At 42.5% G+C, this 22,969-nt stretch overlaps 1 protein-coding gene across 2 annotated transcripts in view; it reads left to right on the top strand.

The window, feature by feature from the left end:
• Positions 1-22,969, top strand: part of NR3C1 (nuclear receptor subfamily 3 group C member 1) — a 229,927-nt gene that overhangs the window by 41,127 nt on the left and 165,831 nt on the right. For both annotated transcript variants that reach the window (XM_040604260.1, XM_040604259.1), the window contains one exon: positions 19,120-19,312. The gene's annotated coding sequence lies outside the window, so the exon portion shown is untranslated. The remainder of the gene's footprint in view (positions 1-19,119; positions 19,313-22,969) is intronic.

The following is a 22,969-nucleotide window of genomic DNA, read 5'->3' as shown; positions in this document are numbered from 1 at the left end:
GTACCAGCAGGATGAGAGCAAGAGGTTTAAGAAAATAAGGTCTGAGATCGAATGATATGTTGTAAATGGGTGCAGCAGTAGTGATGGTTGCCAGAACTTAGTTGCAATTTCTTTCCTCATGGTTTCTTGACTGTACAGAAATATTAAACATAACTAAAGGATGTGGCAACCCCTCTTATCTTCCTGTTCTAAATGTCTTGTCTTCGTGCTTCACCAGGGAGGGCTTATGTCTATACAGACTTAGACAGCTGTGTGTGTGCCATGCCCCCAGCTCGGCATTGTGAATCATAGGGAGAAAAAGGATAAGGAACAAATATTCACATTTCTGATATATTGCCAAAACTAGAAGTTAATAATTTAATCTGCTGTGTAACAGCTTGATATAGTGTACAAAAACATTTTTCTGCACACAAACAGTAGAGAGCACTGTCACAGATGCTGAGAAAGCCAAAGAAATAAATAGGCTTGCTGTAGTTATTAAATATGATGGTTGGCATTCAAACCTGGGTCAGACATCTAATTTCTTCAGTTATTTCTATGATTTATGCATCTGTTATAAACACTTCAGTCCGTGGAAACCTACAGAAGTTACACTAAGGCACTTAGAAACCTCTGAGTAAAGCCATAGATGTTTCTTTAAGCTGGAGCTTTTTGATGGAACACCAGCTCCTGTTACACAATTCTGGAAATATTTTGTCATCTCACACCTCAGCTACCTCCGTAATATTTCCATCTGTGTGCATCTCCTAGTTAGAGCTGATCAGATTATTTGCTGTGAATAACGCGCTGTGGATCCTCTGACGCTGACCTGCGGGTGCTGGGCGGTGAGCACTGGGGTGCTGCTCTTGGTCGGTGCTATTTGTGCCTGATGACCGGTCACCTAAGCAACAGGTTTCATAGAGTTAATGTGGAAATGGCTCTTTTTAGACAAAATGGAACAGCGTGTGAACTGCATCTTGAAACAACAGCATTGGAAAGTGCAGTCCCTTCTGCAAAGAGGAGGTACCCTGCAGGGCTGCCCAGGCTGTGCCTGGGACCGAGCTGCATCCTCTGCTGAAATCAGAATTTTGGATGAATGAACAAAGTTTTCCCAGACACAGGCTCTTTTCTGCCTTGCGCGGGGGGAGTATATAAAATATGTTGCTGACTTTGTGCATTCAATACTGCCTGTTTGCCCTTAGATGGATTTCTCTACAATTTCTGGTCACGCAAAGAGCCGCATCATTTACAGGCAGGATTCACAGGAATGCAGCTCTGCTGCTAAGGAGCAGCTGGAGGACACACTTAAATAAAACAGGAATCCTCCTCACAAGCTGTTTCATGTTATCATGAAGGTTTATAGAAAGCGATAAATCCTTTCTAACCTACGTGACCCAGTTGGCAAGCAATGACAGGTTCCTGCTAAGCCTGGACCCAGGTTCTTTAAATATTTCTGAAACTTCTGGAGCATCCCTCCCTCCTCGTGGCCATGACTAAGAACAGAGGGAATTTAATCTCCATTTCTCTAAGCTCTTCAATCCACATAGACTGTCTCTGCAAAAGGGAGACTTCTCTGCACACTGAAACTGCTCCTAAACTCACCTGATAGTCAGGTTTGAGTGATTCATTGAGTCTGGAAAATCATTGTAGCTGTGACATAACACAACACAAATCCCTGGCTGTAACACAGGAGTGTTATTTCTCCTTGGGAGGGGTGTGGGTGTTGAAAGGGGTTATTCTGTGTTGCAACTTCCCAATTTCCAGGTGCTGTTAACTGGGAATGGTATTTTCAATGGCTCAGCGGACCAACCTGTGCAAAACCTGTGCCAAGCCTGCTGCAAGCCAGTCACTATTATTAGGCAGCTCTTGGTTGCCCATGGGCCTGAGAACAGCCCATCACCCATCAGTCCAAACCTCATTTCAGACCGGAGGGGGATGCTGAAGGCCTGCACTGAGAATAACATCTGAGGAGGTTTTTGGCAGGTTGCTTTCCAGTCCCAGAGTGTTGGCTTTAATATCGTGCTTGTAGGAAACAGTCAGTTACTCTGCAATCAGTTCTGTGAACCCTGTGCAGGACATAAGACAGATTCCCTGAGATCTCTTTATATGCTTAGAACTACCTTGCCTGCTAATGTTTAAGGCGGTAATTTTTTTTTTAGAGGTAGTTTTTTGATATTATTTCCCTTTTCAGGGCCCCTAAACTGTATGTGCCTGACCTCATACTTCTATTATTGAACATTTACGGGAATGCACAAAGACATTTTGCAAGAGACTGGATTAGACAAGATAGTAACCCATATGTCACTTAATGTTCTCCAAGTTGTGTGTTAAACTATTGAAGCAGCTCTGCATGGGTTCAGCTCTTACAGAGAGTTGTGTTGCTGAAAGAAAATAATGATGAAGAAATCATTGTAGAATTATATTACTGAAAGAAAATAATAATGAAGAAATCGTTGTGCTTTGGATGAAGAATGAGGAATGGGATGTCCTGCTATAGGAGTTGGGAATTAAAGATAAGCAAAACAGACTGAAATGATGCCATCCAACAGAATTAAGGCAACGAGGGGGGTGAACAAATGCTCCCACTTCAACAGCATGTACATTTTTTTTAAAACTGATTTGAAAAAATTGAGCTTAGTAGGCTCTTACAGACTCAGGAATTCAACATAGGCTGCTGCTATCACTTGCTAAAATGCCTGCGTAGAGCTTGGTAAGATGAAAAGCAGGGAAGGGTGTGGAATAAATCACTCTGTATTTTTTGCATATGCAGAAGCAAAACAAGCCTGATAGAAGAGTAGCATGGAAGTGAGAGTGCTCTTAAAGAATCAGTTAAGTAGCATATGCTTACAAAACTAATCCTCCTTGTGCCATTAGCCAGCACACAAGCTGGGGAGCAGTTCCAGCATTCCCCGTTGCAGGCGGGTATGCAAACTAGAGCGACCAAAATTGTGTTTGCACAGTGGTGGAGGCACAGCATGCTTTTAGCACGCTGCAATTTTCCAAGCCTTCCTTCCTAAAACATTTATGTTCCCAGAAAAGCCAATAAATACCTTGTGCTTGATCTTTACCAAATTACAGTGAAGGATGTGTAGAGGAGTTATAGAGGACTGTATGAAAAGTTTATTTGTAAAAAGGTTGTAATGATTGTTAAAAACATAAGGTATGAGATGTAAGAAAAACAAAAAGGGAATTGTAGAGGGATGAATCTGGGTTAATTAACATTGATAATATACAGCTGTGGGCTGGCTTCAGGGGCAGCGGGCTGACTGATGTAGATAAGGTGCAGCTGTGGCTGGTTCTGTGAAGAGGTTGGGCAGCCAGTGAAGAGAGAGCAGCCGAGGAAGAAGCAGAGAGAAGAGAGAGAGAACGTGTGCCTGGGGTGAGGAGTGACTAGGAGAAGGCAGCAGAGGGACTGGCATGAAGAGTATGTTGGTATGAGATGGTAAAAGACCTTGTTGCAGCCGGCTGGTTTGGAGAGTGCTGTGACAAGGATGGATTTCAAGTGTTCTGCTGCTTGCGAATGCTTTCCCACAACCCTCACTTTAGTATTGCAGGGTTCTTAATGAAACATAATAATGAAGTTTAAGCTTTTTTGGGAAGGCTTTTGTGGTCCTGCCAACCATAATTGACAGCCATTTGAAATGTATGAGCTTAGTCAATGCTGTGCTTACATTTTAGAAGAAACTGTCCAAACAGGCTGTGGCAAAGTGCAGTTTCCTCATACATTGTATTGCTGCCATTCCCCACCTTTGCACAATAACCACCGAGAGCAGAGGCTTTGCTTTGGGTATGGCTCAGTGACAGGCTCTACAAGGAGCTGTTTTGACAGCTTTGCAGCTGCCATTGGGCCTGTTCTGTGGTTAGGCTGCTGATGGGCTGTCTAGACAAGCACGCCTTCTAGGAAGCCATGTTCTTCTGGTTCATATTTGGTTATGAGACAGACTTTTTCATCTGTAATGTAAACATGAAAAAAAATCTGCCATGGAATTTCTTATATAAAAGTCCCTTTTTTTTTAAGGGGTGATTAGATTCATACATTTCCATTCCCCCCTACGGATGTATTTTCAGCTCTCCCATATGGGCATTAGGTTTCCTGAAAAAAAGGGCGAGGTGAAAATGCTGAGCCCCTCAGAAAGCACTCAGGTTTAGCAAAGAGCCACAGCTGTGCAAATACGAGGTGTTGCATGGAACAAGTGAACTGAAATCTACCTGGTCTGATCGCTACCACTTAATACATACAGCCTCAGGCTCCCCTAAAAGACAGGAGCGAGGCTCGACACCTGGATTGGAGCTGGCGTGGCCCTTGACGTGGTGACAGTAAGGCCGGCTCTCGCCATTACAAGTGATGGCTGCCGGTGCTCTTGCAAGACTGAACACCAGGCTGGGTCTGAAAGGACTATTGCAGTGGGTAATTCCCCTGACCGGCATGAAAATACGTTAACTCCCTTGTAACTGCAGCGGGGCCCTCTCTCCTCACCATTGGGATGTACTGAGTCAACAGACAGCGTTTTGCCCATGGGTCTTCACCGCTGGCTCCTTGTTGTCTGCTGCTGGTTCGTACATCTGCTCTGTGCTTATGCTCTGCTCACCCACCTCTTGCCGTGGCACAGGGCACCTTTCCAGGCAGCTGCAAAGGCATCCACATCACTGTGTGTTTGCTACAAACAATGGTGTCACGTGCGTGTAGAGAGGGTATAAAAAAAAAAGGTCACTTGAAAATTGTTGTTTGGGAAGTCTCAGGAAACTGGAGACGGCTCTTCCCGTGGGATGTCTGCATTTCCCCTTGCCTTGCTCTCATGTATCTAAAGTAAAATTGAACCAAGAGGCCAGGTCGAAGCAACCTAGAGGTTCTGCGTTGTCCCAGAAAAAAAACCAGACATGAAAGCTAAGTCTTCCCTTCCACCTCATGCCAAGCTTCTGTGAAAGACCCACCTTACAGAGCATCCAGCGACATGGCAAGCATGCACACACGTCAGCACAGGCGGCTCTGCTCCCCTGCGTACAGTTGTCGTGTGCTCCCAGGTTGGCAGCCAGTTCAGGGGAATATTTCTGCTTGCTGAAAGGGAACCAGACCCCTGGCTAAAATCAACAGCTTCTCTACATAAAGTGTTTGAAATAGGGTAGGTAGAGCTAAATAAACAAGAGATTTGGATTTCTAAATGGGCTGTCTTCCAAGCATGTTTTAATTTGGGGAAAATCGGTTCTTTGCAGCTTTTCTGAAGACTTTCTCTGCTCTTCTGTTGACCATCCTACTTTTCTTTATGAAATTAGTATGCTGCTGATTTTCATGTGTTATGAATTGCTTTGAGTGTGTCTTAACCCTAAGTGAACATGTGGTAATAACATAAGATCAGAGCCAAGAAAAACACAAAAATTCTCTGTGTGTCAAGAGGGAGACAGCACTCACCTTGCTGTGTTTTAAGGAGATAAAGAAATCTCCAGACTTTCCTATCCCTGTCCAGCATCAGCATGATCCTGTCTCTAGATCGGATCAGCAGTCACATATATCACAGACTTTGGTGAGTTTTCCTTTGTTTATCCAATCTAGAATACAAAACAGAAATTCTGTGAGAGAGCTATAAATCCAAACATAAATACTTCTGTTGTGCAAGAAAAAGAAATTAAGGTTATGAAAGATCAGAACTTTAAAATACAAAAAGTTTGCTGTATCACTGAAGGACAAGAAACTATTTTGTTAGCTTCATAACATATTGGTCAGAAATTGGTATGAGGATTGAAATGCAGCACAACAGCAGAACTGCTGCAGGTGTTTTTCATAAAAGCAACATTTAGTTATTGAGTTGTTATATCTTACTTGAAAGGTCTTTTAAAATATTTGTTATCTAGTTCAACCTGGAAAACTGAATGTTGTTATTAAGCATGTGTAAATATTTGTTCCATTAGACTACCTGTGTTCATGTCAATAAAAGACAGAAATATAAAGCGTTCGTTTCTTGCTTATTTGATAGCAGTCTTGCTCCCTCATGATGAGGTGTGATAGATTTTGGATGTCTAGCAAGTGGAATGAAATGGGTCTTGCAGAGCTCAGTGCAAAACCCTGGGTTTAAATCAGGTTTTTTGTGGTTTTGGTGGGGTTTTTTTAGTGAGAGCGTGGACCTCTTTGTTTTGAATTTAGGACCTTTATTTACCTTTCATGGTCCCCTGCAGAGTAGCTCCCGGGTCAAAGAAGTCCACAGATGATAGCTACAAAGCTGTGGGTGTTCTGGGCGATTCCAAAGAATGCAATAGAAAATGATATGCCTTTGATACAATAGTGAACTTTATTAAATTTATATAACTTTTAAATAAACTTCTGTGGGAGCCTATTAGTTAAGCGTATTACATTTTATAAGACTTTCTTGTAAGGGCTGCTCCAACTGGCAGCCATCTGGAGGAGAAGGCTGCTGCAGCTGTGGTATTGTTTGCAGGAGCAGAGGATGTCAGCGTTACACTGGCTGTACAGCACATCTACAGCAAACAGCAAGATTTCAGGTGTGTATGCACTGTCCTGCGCGCTGTGCTGCTCACCCTTGGCCCTTGGGGCAGAGCGCGGGTGGCCAGCCTCAACGCTGATCTCTGCCCATGCCATTAATCCAACCTGCCAGCTCAGCCTACTTCAGTGTATCTATTCCTGAGCATTTACAAGAAAGGATTCAACCCCACCAAATAATAATAGAAATTCAAACTATTTTACATCAGCAGGGCAAGGAGATGAAGTGTGCCGTGTTCCATCAACAGCAGCAACACGGTCTAGAGAAATTACCTTTCAAAAGTGTACTTGCCCTTTGTATCTGATTTTAATCCCATGTATTTCTATCAGTTTTAATAAGCAGATTTATATTGGACACCAAATGTTAAGATTACCTAAACTTAAAATGCCTGCCTATGAAATGAGTTGGAATTGATTCTCTGTGGAAGTTACTGCAGTGCCAATAAGGATTAATTAAAACTCAAATGTTCTTCATTGTGTGTTAATTGAGGAATTGTTATTCAGTCAACCTTCTTGATTTTTCTCTGTGTTAAATAATCATAAAAGTATTTCACCTAGTCTCATTGTTTATTTAACCAATTAATTAAGGGAGGGGATATTCTGCATTTATTAGTATTTTAATTGCAGAATTTTATTCCCGTTGGCCTAAACATCTACATATGTTCAGGTTTTGTGCTTAGCTTTTTTATCTTTTAAATGACCAATGTTCCTGATTGTACACACTACAGACTAAAAAAAATGTCTTTCAAGTACTCTGTACAATTGAACTTCATTAAAGCTTGAAAACCAGGGGCCAGGTTTTAATCTCAGCTGTGCTTATCTAAGTCTAAAATAATTCCCCACTATAATAATGGATTTACTTTGAGTTGATACTGGCATCGAGATGAGAATCTGGCCTCTGTGATTTAAATGATTATAGTGCACATTGTATAATGATGTTTCACAGTTGCCAGTTTAAAATGTTATATTTAATGGTTACTGATTTAGAAAAGTTTGCTTTATAACATATTTACAGTTTAGCAGGTGTTTTTTAAACATTAAAAAATTAAACATAAAAAAATTACACAATATGGAACTCCATAAACAGAGCGCCCTTTTGTAGGCAAAACATGAGAAAAATCTTCCCCCTTTGAAGGGACAAAATTCCTGTTTATTCCAGTGTGGATGCTAGGATACAGATACCAACCTAGATTTCAGTGGCAGGGACACCAGCCACCAGCCCAGGGTGCCCCCAGCCCCAGCCTGGCCTCGGGCACTGCCAGGGATGGGGCACCCACCGCTGCTCTGGGCAGCCCGTGCCAGCGCCTCGCCGCCCTCGTGGGGAGGGATTTCCTCCTAATACCACGTCTAAATCTTTCAGCTTTAAACCATTCCCCTTTGTCCTATCACTACATGCTCTCATAAAATGTAGCTTCTTGCAAAAGAAGCAAAGCCCAGAGAGCTGTCAGCTTGTGTATTTCATTGTTGTTTTAAAAGAAAAAGTCTGTTCTGATAAGGAAATAGGAAAGCTGATTTCCATACCTAATCAGGTTTTTTTGGAGATGGTGCACAGGCACTGGGATGAAACAGCAGGGCAGCTTCAAGGTGTTTGTGCACGACTGCCCCGTGGCACTGCGGGGACATGGGGGCACTGGTGCTGCCCTAATGAGCACTCCTACGGGATTTTCAGGCTTGCAGGTGTTATACTTCATTTCTACACCTGCAAGTAGGAAAGGAAAAAAGAAAAAGGAGTGGAATTATACCTTCGTAGAGATGTATTTCCTCTGACCACATAACTGCAAAATAATAGATATTTGCAACTCCGAAATGAAATTGAAGTACTTCAATATTTTTCTCGTATCTACATTTCTTCGCTGAGATCTGTTATGAATCAGAAGACAACAAGCATCAACAGTTTTCATGCTGTCTGTATTCTTTGTGCTCCATTTTTTATTTCTATCTTTAGTATTCTTCAGTAACCCTGCAAATATGTTTTTTCTTCCTGACTTTAACGAGCTTTTTTATTTTATCGGGAAGATCAAGGTAGAGATTACCTCAGATAAAGTAAGACCTTATCTTGCATATAATAATATGAAAAACACAAACTTCTACCATACCTTTTTGTTTCTCTGTGCCAATGCTGAGTGATTTATAGCTGCAATTCTTATTTCCCTGACCAGAAAAGTGGCTTTAGACTAAAAATTTGGCAAAACAATGGATATTTTTGTTTAAATTTAAAGGTTCTCTAGATTAATGTAAATTATTTTTAAAGCCTGCATTCCAATCATACACCCTGATATAGCAATGCAATTAGTATCCAGTTACATTAAAAAAATGCAAACAAGCAGCCCTCAGTCAGTGAAGCACTTTGGGACATGCTTAAATCCTGTTGGGTTTAATGGGATGTGAATATTTGGTTGGAGTCGGGTCACTGTGCTAAATATAGAGAGGTGTGGATTAGCAGACACTATCTTGGCAATATACTCAGGTGAGTTGATGTTATTAACGTTGGAATTTCACACTTCACCTTATCTCAGTTGTCAGTGCATCCTTTTAAAGTTGTTGTTTTACCTTAATCTTTGTAGTTAGTTTGTCTTTATTACTCTTGTTTGATGATTTTCTCCACAGGCATTTATTATTTTTAAATGGTATTAAGTCTTTTCAAAATAACCCCAGTGACAATGCATTGAAACACTCGGCAGAGGGAAAGGGTTGTTTGCCACATGTGAAAAACGAGGCTGTGCAATGTCATCGTGAGTTTCAGCCCTAGAGCATCCGTATGCCAGCAGTCAATTGCAGGGATAAGGCTTTAATCCTTGTGGAGATACTGAGTCAGTTCCAGACAATAATTAATGTAATGAATGCTGAGGGAAGCTGAAGGCACTCTGCCTGATGGAGGCAGATGCCTCGGCCGTCTCCACACGCTCTGCCACGTTCCATACACGTGTGTGTCCAGGCAGCCCTTTGCCTGGCATCGGCCTGAGGGCTCCTCACTGTGGCCACCACCCGGGTGCCAAACCCCTTTAGCTAAAATAACGTCTCAAACAAAATGGTGCAATTGGTTCCCATTTAACCTGCATGAATGATGTTGTCTGTATTGGTGGAAGCTGATGCTGTCCTGCAGCTGGAGCAGAAATTTCCTCACTGTGGTAGTAACTTACCCTGTAGCATCGCACCAGGCTTTTGCTTGTTTCTCGCTGAATCTTCCTTCTCTCCTGCTTTCTCTGCGGCATGGCCTGTTCTCTTCTGCCTCTGTTTTCACACAAAAGTGCAGTGTTCCTTCTTAAAAGAGACTGCACCTACCGCAGCATGGCCCTTGCTGTCCCCAGTGCACATCTTCCAGTGATCCCCAGATCTTCCAGACATGCCACCAAAATCGTACTCCGCTGCCAGGGGAAAGGCACTCCATCAACTCACAATGTTTTGTTCTTTAAACTTCCTTTTTATTTAGGATTGTATTTCTGGCAAGGGGAACTTGTCCATAGTTCTTCAAAAGGGGTCAAAAAGGACCTGGGCGGCAGACAATTAAGAAAGCAAAGACCAGACAACAAATCATGACAAAATTTTGGAGGAGTTTGCTCTGCTGTTCATGACACTATGGGGACTCATAAAAGCCTGTGCTAATATCAGCTGTCATATTATACTGGCAAATAACCAGGACTGAAAATTAGGGTGAATCACAATTCCTGCTTTTAAAAGAAAAGGAAAAAAAGAATTCCTATTATATCCACCTACTGCTGCCCATCCATCCAACTCATCTTGAAGAGGTCTACTATTAACCAATCTCACCCTTTAGGGTAATTGCTTTCCCTAAGAGAGCCCTCTTCTATGGAAGCACTGTCAAAACAAGGACAAGTTTTGGGTCCATCAACCTTGACAATGTCCTCTGACATTATTAGCTGAATTCATCAGCTATTAATGACTGCGAGATATATAGGATATACTCTGGTTAGCACTTGGAAAGACTTTCAGTTCACTTCTAGCTCTATTTATTCATTTAGACTAAATGGAGTTATTAAGGGTCGTGACTTCCTTTCCAAAGTATCAGGTGAAAATACTTTTCCATTTAAAAAATAGAAGAAACTTCTTGCAATAAAATTAAATACCATCTTTAAGAGTTCCTTCGATTTTAAAAGATATTTCCTAAAAGTTTTATTTTCATTAACTAAATCCAGGTGGGGACTGGAGAAATGAATGATGGCACACAGTGCTCGAAGGAGAGTTGTTGACTCCAATAATGAATTTTGGGACTTTGGGTTTTCAGAGAACAGCAACAAGATTTCTTGTCCTCCTCAGCACTGAAGACATGGAAAGCCTGAAATATAATAACTGCCATGTACAGAGAGGTTTTACAATAAAGCTCACACTTTCATTTTATGATCTGAGATTTACCTGCAAACACTAGTGAGTCAGTCAGGACTGAAGAAAAAAATCTTCTCTGCTTTTATGTTGCTTAAGGGATGCCTACACTAGATGCCTTTTACCTGTATATGCTATTGTTCACATGCTTTTGATATAGACATTGCAATACAAATTATAAATACTGCTATATTAAGATTTTATCCAGCTTTCCCTCCCCTCCCCTCCCCCCCACCCCCCAGCAGGAAATCTGAAGAGCCATCTGTACCACTGACTTCTGCCAGATCAGGGTCCACCTTTTCATGTCCTATAACTGAGCTCTCAGCAAGCTGTGCTGTGACTGTGATATAAAGCCCTAAACCTAGACCAGGCAGTGAGGGTGGCCCCGTTGAAGATGTCCACCCTGCAGGCCTTCTCCAGGAGCTTCCTAAAGAAAGATGGAGAAAGAACAAAGGGATTTATCTGTTGACCTTCCCAGGAGAGAGGATGGCAGACCCCACCAGGCGAGGACAAGCTTCACAGCTAGAAACAGAGGCATCTGTGCCTAGGAAGAGATGGAAAGAACCAGAGAGGGGTCCTGGGAGGACTCATTTTACGGCATCTTGGGATTTTTCAGGATCCTTGTAGGATGATAGATAACATGTTTTCAGGGGTAATCAGACATGTCAGGTAGGAATGATCTTAGTCCTACTTCATGTGTGTGACAGAATAGAAAATCCTTCAGTGTCACAGTCGGATGACGGGTCGCTTCTCACATGCTGTCTTGGTATGCTGGGTGAGCAGCCTATGCTGGGAAGAAACAGCCTCCCAGAATCCCCGTGTGCTTACATTACCCACAGTTTCCTAACTGGATAATTTAGGTAAGTATCTTCACTAATTTCAAATAGCATAGACTGCAATATTCCCCCCTTTGCCGGCTATAAAATTTGAAAATGTTCAGTGAATCATTTTGCTGGGGTTGTTCAAGGAAAATTCAGGCCCCCACAAAGGGAACGTGGAAGAGCTCTGGTTTAACTTACATTCCTCCACAGCTTGGGCAGTGGTATAGTGCAGTACAATCTAGATTACAAGACCCACAATCCATAGACAGGCTGCTTCTGTGACCACAGAAATTTGCCTGATTTTTTGGGTAGCTGCAAAGCAAATGTTTCTGCTTCTCTGAAAAATCGCTTTGAGAATGACCAGGCAGCTGGGCAAAGCCAGATGTTGTGTGTGTTGTATCAAATTGGAAGAAAAAGATGCTTTTAACAGAAAATAAGTATGCACAAGATAAGTATAACCCCAAAATAACATAAAGTCCCCTTTGTGAACTTTAACAGTTTGGGGCTTTGTGCACCTTTGTTTTGTTGGAGCTGTATATTTAGTTCTCCAAATACTGTAATAAAGAAATCAAGCTGTAATCATTCAGGTCTTCTTTCTGTAGTTCACCTGTTATCCCCTGTGAGTAAACCTTACAGCTGCAGGAGCAATGAATTAATTTGTGAAGGTGACTGCGGTCTTGTAACGTGAACACAACAATAGCAAATGAAAAGTATTTCCTCTGAGGTCCAGTCTAAAGACATTATAAATGCTGTAAGATGATGTAAATAAGGATTAATTAAAAGTACCAGTCAGAGCTTGTTCTGGGGCTTAGGGGAGGACCAGCACAAGTACAGAAATTGGAACTATGTCAAAACATTTGCTTTAAGTAGTTTGTTTGTAATGTATGTGACTTGGCCAAATGACCTTGCTTATTTTCCCTCTGTGTGTTTCTCTAACTTGCTATAGCTGGGGAGACGGAGATTACAGACCTCTTACTGTTACGGCTTACAGACAGAAATGGTCTAGTGAGCCAATTTAGAATGGACACTGCAGCTCCCAGTTGATTACTGGAGAACAGCGAGGTAACGAGAAGCAGAACAGAAGAGAAAAAATCGAGTCTGTGCATTGGTGCCTCTGTACGGCAGTGCAGCAGGAGGGCTGCCACCGAAGTTACTCACTGTGGTTTAGAATTTATAATTCCTGAGTTTTATACTATTTCTTATTTTTTTAGGAGGTGGCAAAGTGACTTATACATGTAGGGATCATACTTTTAATGGCAGCAGATAGGGCACGGTGCAGTGAAATGCTGTGTCTGAAGTTGCTCTGCAAATCCATCACAGAGCCTGGAATAAAATCCATAGCATCCAAAGTGTTGCAATAATCATTGCTTTGAGGCGGCTGAATCTGCTTGTGCTGTAGCGCTGCAGTCACAGAAGAGCAGGTCAGAGCTGTTGGCAAACCACCATGTGAGCAGAAGGTGCATTAGACTTCTTAGTCTGGAAAGCCCATTTTGGCTGACTAGAAGTTACAGAAATTATTTTTGCTCAAATATGCACCTAATGCAGATTTGTTTCTTACTTGTAATAAGAGAGTGGTGGAGGAACAAAATAACAGGATCATCTGGATCAGAGGTCCTCAAACTTTTTAAGCAGGGGGCTGGCATGCAAATGAAGTGGCAGGCAGCCATCTGTGGCTGCTTGGTTCCCCCCCCCCCCCCCCCAACCCCCAGTGGGGGAGAGCGAGGGGGTCTGTAAATACTGGGGGCCAGATTGAGGACCCTGGGGGGGGCATATCCGGCCCATGGGCCATAGTTTGAGGACCCCTGATCTGGATAATCAATATTATCCTATGCAGCTTGGTGGTCACCATCTTCCATAACTTCTCCCTGAAAGGAGTGTTGCAGGTGGTGTCACGGGCTGCCCGGGGATGTGCTCGCTCCCGTAGGGATGTAACCTTTGGGTCTTTTTAAAAGGGGAATATAAATTAACCCTATTTTTGAATTGCAGACTTTAGTTCCTCTAGGCTATGCTAAAAACACCTGAAGATAATATTACTGGATTTTTCTCCTAATGCAATCTGGCTACTGGGATGGTACAAATGCTTTGTATTTCCTATGGTGCAGGTTTCCAAATCAGTAACGTTTTCATTGGTCAAAGTTGGTGAAAAACAAAAGCCTTGAAAAGGTGTCCTGCTACTGATGTCTTACCGGCCATTGACAAAAACAAGCTCCCTCTATCAGGAAAGGATAATTTAAAATCCAGTAATATCCAGTTATGTTTACCAGGAAATACAAATGTTGGCTCCTTGCTGTAAGTGAAAAAAGGGAAGTCATAAATATGTGCAGGGTTGGTTGGGGTTTTTTCGTAGTTTTTAATGAACGATTTAAACCAATGTCATTGGGGTTTTTATTTCAAACTGTCTGGGAGGTGGCAGAGCAGGCAGTAACACATAATGCAAAAAAAATTGAAAAGAAAATCTGAGATAATTGATTGTTACCTCAGGAAAAAAATGTAGGGGCTTCTTTTACTAGGAAAGAAAAAGAAAAAAAATCAGGCTGAAGTTGCCATTTTGAGATTTTTTGGTTTCTGTGAGACTTTGAGGAGTAATTATCACAAATGCAGTCAAGGCACTAATCTGTTTAATGCTCAGAGGTCAAAATGCTTCATCAGATTAAGGGATTATAAGATTTCTAGAAGATTGGTTAAGGTAATTTCAGAGTTTTAGTGGTTAGATTTTATTTTAGCAGTTGCTAAAATGAAACAAATAGGTGACTGTACTCCTGCAGCAGCCCAGCATTTTGACCCATGGACTGTAGAACTGAAGAAAATCCGCTTTAAAGTATTTACTCTGTCCCACAAAGCCAGTAGTTCTTCAGGGCTTGGAAGATGGAGAGCCATTTTATACCTCTTGCAAATCTGGAAATTTATGTTGGAGATTACAGCGGAGGGCAGTGCACACAGCATTGCACCGGGAAAAGCAGCCAAGTGGAGTAAGGGCTAACTGAAACGAATTGCTGCTGGATCCGGCTCTTGGACAGAAACAAGCCTCGCTCCATCTTAGCCCTGCACAGCATTTTCTGTAACAGAAGACTCTGTGTGCAAGGCAGGGTCAGATAAACCCGAGCACAGAGTGGCATGAGAGGTGGACAATCCTCAGGTCTCGGAATAACTGACTTCTCTTTATTTAGGGATTATGTTTTAATTCCTACTTTCAGATACGGCCAGGAACACACGTAGTTACCAATTAAAGTAAACAGATGCATGAAAGACATGTTGAAAAATATCTGTCTGTCTGCCAAGGGGATGTGTGAGATTATGGTGATTGTGTGAATGCACTTTGCTGGGAATTTCCCAGCCAGTTGTGACTTTTAGAATGCTTTCCCATTAACTGACTGGTTTGTGCAGTTTGGAAAGGAAATATCCAAAGAAGAGCTGTATGAGAAAATACCAATAGCAGTGCTAAGCGCCATGCTCTGTCTGTCCCCACTGAACAGAGCCAAGCACAAGGGTTTTTTTTAATTAAAAAATACATTTGAAAAATATTTGAGGAATTACAATAGGAATAACCTTATCTGGTATGAGCAGCACTTTTGTCAGTCAGAGGTGGCATCGCCTGTGTTGTGCAGCCTGCACCCCCAGCCACATAGTGCTTTTTACTAATAAGGCACAGGTCATTAGCATGAAGAGTTGAGCTCATTACTGGAAGAAGTCCAGAGGCACCCAGCTCAGAAACCACTGGGAGCGAAACACCTTTGTGCCAGGGGCACCGGGATGGCCAAGGACCAGACCAGCATGTCTGCCGGCACTGAGCCGGGGGTGCTTGGTGCATTTTCACCTTTGCAAATCTCTCTCAGCATCTTTACGGGAATGTTGCAAAATGGTCGGTTTTGCTTGAACAAGTGAAAAAAATCCTCCAAGCGTGAGAGCAAAGCTCCATGAGCAGGAGAGAGCTGGCTGCCGCAGAAAGCTGAACCCGATTAAATCATCTCTGCAGAGTTTGCCCCGCGGTCACGAGGACAGTGACTTATTACTAGCATTTCAGTGGTGCCTGGGGCCGCTAAGCAGGGCTTCATCCCACCAGACACGCTAAAAAAACAGTTAAAAATCCTGATTATCGTCTCAGGGCCTTGCTGAGAGACTCGTTGCAAACCCCCAGGGAAGCATGGGGAATAAGGGGCTCAGCGGCCCCAGGGGAGACCATGTATTCACCCATCTACAGAGGCTCTGCAGTTCCCATGTGCAACCTGGTTTAATGATGAATTTATTAATGATTTCCATTCACCAGATGTGCATATGAAAGCAGAGACAGCTCTCAAACTGCAAATGTTTTTGCATGATACCCGTGGTAGAGAATCACTGATTTTCTGGGCAGCAAAGCCACTCTCACATGCTCAGGGAGAAAAGTAATACCTAAGCAGGAGGGACTAGGCAAAGTTTTTTCTTGACATCATAGGAAACTCAGCATTAGCCTGCTCTAAACTGTGTCAGAGCGGGAGTCTGAATTATAACATCTTAGCATTTAAACTTAGCATAAGTACTACTTAGCATTTAAATTTAGGATTTTCTCTGTGGGCGATGCTAAAGACGACAAGCGTCTGCAAAACTGGTGGTATCACACTGAATAGGACCTTTCGGCAAGCCATGCATTAACAGCCTGCTGTCAAGTTCTCCTTGCTTCAAACCTCATGAAAACAAAGTGGCTCTCTGTGTTCCAGAGGTGTGAGGCATTGCACATGCTGCAGGAGAGACCTGCTTCTGAGTGCTGGGTTTGCACAGGGAAGTTTCATGTTACAAAGTGGCTGGAATGTATAAACCATCATTGCTGAGAGCTATGGATTTTGTGTGCTCCACGTTTCACCGTCTTTATTGTGAAATATGTAACTTAATGCACACAAGGCAAACTCCTAGCTGCTCTGAGCCACATCAGCTTGCAGTTGCAGATTTTCTGTGACTTTCATAATTTTGACCAGTGCCATGTGACTGTGCTAGAAAACCCTCGCTGTAGAATGTGCTCCCATTCTGAGGTAACGTAAATAATTTCCAAAGCAATATTGTGTTGGGTTACTCACCTAATGTTAGTAGAGAAGCAGTATTTATTTTTGGATATCTCAAACTTTGATTCTATTTGACTTTGTCGCTAATTGGCTATTTATGCTCTTTAACTGTGATCTAAGTATCTGAGAAGAAAAATAGACAATATTTTAATTAGCTTACTGCAGTACATAACTACCTTTCTTCTAAACTGTGCGTTGCCTAAGATGGTTCGTTTGGTAGTTAATTACTTCTCTCACTGGATAAGCAAATGCTTGTAAACAATTGTCACGATTCCTTGGGGAAAGGGTACATACATGAATGTGTTCACCTTATTTTTACCACATTCCTTAGTGAGTCTGCAAGGTGCCTTTAAGTGCCCCGCAAGCACCCGCAGCAGGCGGAAGAGGCGAGCCAGCAGCAGGGCGCCGCAGGTGATGCCATGGCAGTGCCCAGCAGCCCTCAGTGGGAAACGGCCGCCGCGCTGTGCTGCAGCCTAGCAAAGAGGTGGCACCGGTGGAGGTGGAGCGGATTCCTTCCCTTCACCCACTCCGCTGGTCCATAATACGGGATATGGGTCATTTAGGAAGTCACAGATGCCTGTGATACCGCTAACATTCCTCCTGTGGCCCAAATTAAATCCTCACGTTTCAAGCCGCTGGCTGCCAGACTCTTCGTGCCCTGTGAGCCTGTGGCTCAGGTGGGGCAGTGCTCCTCTGGTAGAACCTAAGCCAGGGTGTGTGCCTCCCCCGCCGAGGCCCCTGTGTCACATCCAGTGTCCCAGCTTTGAGGTGATGGGGGGGAAATAAAAGCTTTCTGGGGACAAGCTGTTACTGGAGAAGCTCGGTGCCCATCTGGAGGGACATCAGTTTTCACCTGTCAGAGGGGACTGAGGAGGAATGTCCTGGTGCCCAGTCTGGGGAAGCTTTGGTGACTGTTTTTCATTCTCCATCTGAAAGTTTGTCCTCTTAAAATCTTTTCAAGTGAATGTCAATAACTTCTGAGGACTTCAGCCTGGAAGGACGTCACTTGCTGGTCTGGCGAGACTCACATGCTCTTACAGCAGCACCACATTCTTCTTAAACTTAACTTCTGCCCTCTTCGTGACCTTGTGTCCTTAATAGCTTTGCTGTCATTGATTTTTAGTCTAGTTATTGGTTTATTTTTGTATCACACAAGTGCTCAATGAAAACAGACAGCCCAAGAGAAAAATGCAGCATGCATTGGTCAGTTCTTTATTTGCCAGCGTTAGTGAAGGGTCTGTCACCATCCTTTAAAAAACAGCAGAAGGAAGAGCAGCACAGACAGAAAATCAGCTGTGAAGCCAGTTGTTATACTTTGTAAAATGGCATAAGGCAAAGAGAGAGGAAAGGCAACGTGTTGTTGCTGTGTATCTGCTCTCTCAGCAGTTTCCCTTTGCAACCTTCTCCTGGCAAGCTCTGCTGGGGGCTTTGGAGGGGAGACCTCAAAACAAAATAAATAAATAAAAGAAGAAAAAAAGCATTGTCAAACCTGAGAAATGTTATGCTTTGCTAAAATGAAATCGGAGATCGTTGAACTTGATGCTTCTGGAGAGCTGCTTATGCAGGAGCAGAGGCGGGTGTGAAATGCAGGCAGCGGTACTGCCCGGGGGGGTTGCTTTGTCCTGGCTGTGCCATGCAGCAGAAATTCGCCCCGTCTGCCTGCTGGCCAGGCGATCGGATCTGGGAAGGGCTTCCAAGATGCCAAGGCAGAGGGTTACAGCATTTGCATAAATAAGGCTACTGAAAAAAGTTTCTGCTCCATATAATTTTCCAGACAGAACTGTGCTAATACTGACAGCAAGGATAGGGTGTCACCTACTGCAGTGAAGAAACTTTACAGCATGTATCCAAACAAATGTTCATGGCTCTTTCATGCTTGGTAGTTGTTATCCAGAGCCAATATCAACAACAGAGAATTGCACTAGTTTTCTGTGTCATAAATTGCGCTGTAGAATATGTATTGACACTGCAAGTTGATAGAACTGAATAATTGATTTGAACAGAAGTCATTGTTTGCATGATTTTTTGTTTTTTACATATGAAGAATGAAAAGCTGCCAACTCTCTGAATAACTGGTTCAACAAAATTTTGCTGGGCAAGTGGGCTACACAGCTATTTGTTTCACTACTGTTGTATGGGTTCACAGGAGTCAAACAGACTTTTAAACCATTGGGAGTTGCATACAAACTTGCCAGGAGAAAAGGCAAGTTCCTCTTTGCCATTTCATCTTCTGTGGCATTTTAGTTTGATTTTGTTGAGTTTCCTTTTTCACTTCAATATTCCACCAAAGGTGTCATACATATGCAGTTATTGTGCTGAAGGATACATATTTATAGATGTATAAATTTGGTATTTTAAAATACAAAATAAAAATATGCAGATTTTGCCATGCTCCTTGTGAACTGATACTTTCTTTCAAACTAGCTGCATGACTTATGAACTTCAATGTGTTTTGCAGTTGCCTCAGTGACACTGATTCCTGGATGATGCTCAGCCAAGAGCTATGGGAAAGGAGCTGGACACAGAAACCTCATCTGCTGGGCAGAGCCTAGATGTCCTTCACTTCTCAGGGAAAGTTTGAAGCCAAGGCCAGCAACATCCCCACCAGTACCCCACGGTGTCCCAGGGACCAGAGCAGCAAAGCAATAAAGGTATGTGTGTACGTGAATCAGGCATTTAATGTATTGCTATTGTGTCAGTGTCTTTTGTTACACAGAGGTATACTTCCAAAGACTTCAGAAATTAACGTGGTTTCACTTACACTCACACGAACACGTGTGTGTATGTATATGTGCATATATGTATGTATATATGGGGAGGGGACTGAGCTCATGCCATGGTTCCAGGTACGAAAGAAGTTTGGGGTCCTCTGAGCTCTTCTGTTTCCCGTATCTGTTGCTGTCAAAAGTAAACCTGAGAATGGCAAAGACCTCTTGAGTCTTAAAACAGAAGAAAAGCCGAGAAAGTTGATCGTCTCGTGGAAGGTAAATAAGGCAAGATGTTTGGAAAGGGAGATGAGCTGTACCCTGGATAAGGTGAGGTAATCAAGAGTGTGAATAGGCTGTAGAAGATATCCACAGATTAAGTGCTAAAGCATGTTGATTTATGAGTTTTGGACAAAACCCAGAAAGGAAGAAAATTGCACATGGGATTGAAATGCCAAAGCAATAGGAAGGAGTTTATGTCTGAAGTCTGAAAGCCTTCGTCAACGATCTGCAGAGAAACGAGCACTGACCCATCTAAATAAATTATCCTTGACATGGAAGGAAACTGAGGTCATGACCAGTCGCTGCAGTAAGAAATCCCAGCTCTGAGCGGGGCTGCCGTCCAAGCTGAGGCAGATCTGCCCATTGCTCTGGCTTTGTTGTCTTGTTCAGGTAAAGAACCCAAAGCAAGATCCTGACAGCTCTCGTGCAGGGTTCGTGGCATGATGCTAATGGCACCACTGCATGGGCTCGTGTCTCCTACAGCCTCAGAGACAGGAAAAGATGCTCTGAGAGCACCTTTCCCCAATAACTGACCTCAACCATAGTATGGCTTTGAAATGGCATGACTTCGTCTTGTGCTTTTGTCTGAACACCAGAAATGGCCTCGAGAAGAATTATTTTCATTTAGATCTCATTAGTATGGTTACATAACTAAAAATATTTTATGGTAAAATATTTCAGAATTGGAGCGAGCCAGTTCAGCATGGGGGAGAACAAAGCTGGTATTTTGCAGAGGGCATGTCCAACTGTTTGACATTAAACACAAACAGCTATTTTCCATCTCTGCTTAAAGGCTTAACATATTGTGGGGACTTCCAGCGCTCACTGCTCCATTAATGTGGTCTGACCCATAGGAAGTTATTACAGGGAGGGTTGTCTCCCCCCCTCCTTATTTTGTAAAATACAAAGAAAGCCACCCCTCTCATAGACTGTTGCTCAAATTGTCATTTATTACTCTTTTAGCATGTGCTTCATTTCTCTTCACTTCTGGGACATGTAAAGCAGCAGATCTGCATGGGGTTAATGCCTCAGTACACTAAAAAAAGCAGAGGCTGGCAAGGAGGAGTGGGAGAAAGTAGATCAAGAGAGAGCGCTTTGTTCCAGTTCAAGTGCTTGAAGTATGAGGGAGCAACTCATGCTGTTACTGGAGACCGAAGGAATTTTGTTAAAGGGATGGGACCTGATTTTGTTTCAGTTTAAAATTTAATATCTCTGATGACCAACCCAGTAACTTGCAGAAAACCCTTTCCACAAATATTCTTGTCCGTAGGGACTTCATCTGCTGTCTTATGTGCCATTTCAGATGGTTGCAATAACAAATCTGTTTTTGCAAAATTAAAACTTTCTTGGAATACTGAGGATATTCAATACCAGGAAATCGCTAAAATCTCAATGCTCATTACTGCAAACATCATTAACAACCAATCACTTATGTATTTTGCAGATAGATATATTGAACTTTGTCAGTTGAAATATTAATTAGATCCCCTCCTACTCTCAGGATTAAAACAGTGCTGGAATTACATGGGAGCATATGAATTATTTCTTGTCTCTCTTATGCTTGCAACCCACATTGTAGATCTCCACTCCTATTTAATACAACATGATATTTTCTTTCCTTGTGGGGAGACACTAGGAAGATGTCAGGAGAATGGAGCGGGGGAAGCTTTTGCTTTCTAAGAAAGGCGTGAAGAGAATTTAGGGACTTAAATATAACAAATACTTTAGAGGAAGAAAATTCCTTTCCAGCAGCTGATTTTGCCCAGGCTGGCCTAGATGTTTGCACGTGCGAGTTATGAGCTTGCGCATGTGTGTGTGTGCAAAACACGCTCTTTCACAGCAGCCCGGGGCCTCGGTGCTGGACCGTGGTGTCCCCGGTGCCGAGGAGGGATGGAGGCTGTGAAGAGCATCGGATGGTGGCTGAGCGGGGTGCAGCTACTGCAAATGCTAAAGTGAAGTGAATAAGCAGCAATACCGAGGCTAGCACTCATCTCCCTGAGCAAAGGAGGAATGTGACACAGAGAGAAGGATGAGGGATCTGGCATCTGTAATGTGAAAATTACCAGAACTTGCTCAAGAGTGATAGTTTGATTTGCTTGTTCATTACTGGGGATGGGGAGCAGTTCAGGCTTGGCAGATTAGTAGCGTTGTCATCTTCTAATTTTCATGTACTTCAGTACTTTGTAATCTTGGCAAAAGGAAGGTGCTGAAGGGGCTCTGTTCTTGAGTTTCCAATTCTTGCATTTCCAATGTTGATTAAACAAGAAAATCTCCTACAAGCCTCCTCTTGTTAGATTCTTCAGTCCTATTACAAGATCAAGTACGTTTTAAAACAGGTCTGGATAAGCTCACAGACTTAATCTGCTTGAAAGGTGTAGGTTGGGCAACATGCTAGACGTGACAATAGATCACTGTGTGTATCGCAGGTGGCATCCTGTTCTCTGAAGATAATGCTCGGTCATTTCCCAAGATTGCCTGGGACACCAATGTTCTGCAGCTTGCTGTACGATTTGCACAGCACAGTTGTACCTGAAGGCAGTCATTTAATGGAAGCATTCAGTTTGCATTTTCTGCCGCTAATACTTGAGTGAGATCAACATTATTGAGGCTAATTAGAATTCAGTGAGAACTGATTGTTCATTAGAGGAAAAAATGTTCAGTGGAGCCCTGGGTTTGGTAGAACTATTTCACATAATTAAGCAATTCCACATCTTAGCATTTTATCCCTCTTGTTATCATTGCGCTTTGTTAATAAGTCTTTAATTGCAAATCATCTCTATGACAGAAAATACACTGTGTTTACTGATCAGCAAAAAATGCCATGATAACCAGCTTGGATGCTGAGTCCTTTGAAAATAGTAGCTGCCAACTTCTCTCTCTTACATGGTTTGGCAGAAAAATATCTTCAGGTTACTTAAAATATATTGATTTCCAGTTTAAAATGTTATGGACCGCACAGACCCTTGGCTAAGGCTCCAGGAACAGGGAAAGAATAGCTTTCGTAACCAAAATAAGTTTATTTATATATTGTAGACCAGCAAGTTTATTCGTGTCTCCCAGATGTTCTGTTTTGTATTATGCATTGCTATCATGTAGGCTGCGCACACCTCAAACTTGTGAAAAGCGCCTATTAATACAATTATTTAGGATAGATACATATTCACAATTAGCTGTTTAGAATTTGTGCCAGGTTGAACAATAATAATTTATCCTGAAATTTATATTGCTTCATGGTTTGTTTTTAATGAAGTGTCCAGGCTGACTGATATGCTGAAAAATGTCTGCTTTCTCTTTTCAAGGAAAAGACTCAAAAACTGAAGA

This window comes from Falco naumanni, chromosome 8 (genome assembly GCF_017639655.2).
Source record: "Falco naumanni isolate bFalNau1 chromosome 8, bFalNau1.pat, whole genome shotgun sequence".
NCBI lineage: Eukaryota > Metazoa > Chordata > Aves > Falconiformes > Falconidae > Falco > Falco naumanni.
This window is presented reverse-complemented; position numbering and strand designations above follow the sequence as displayed.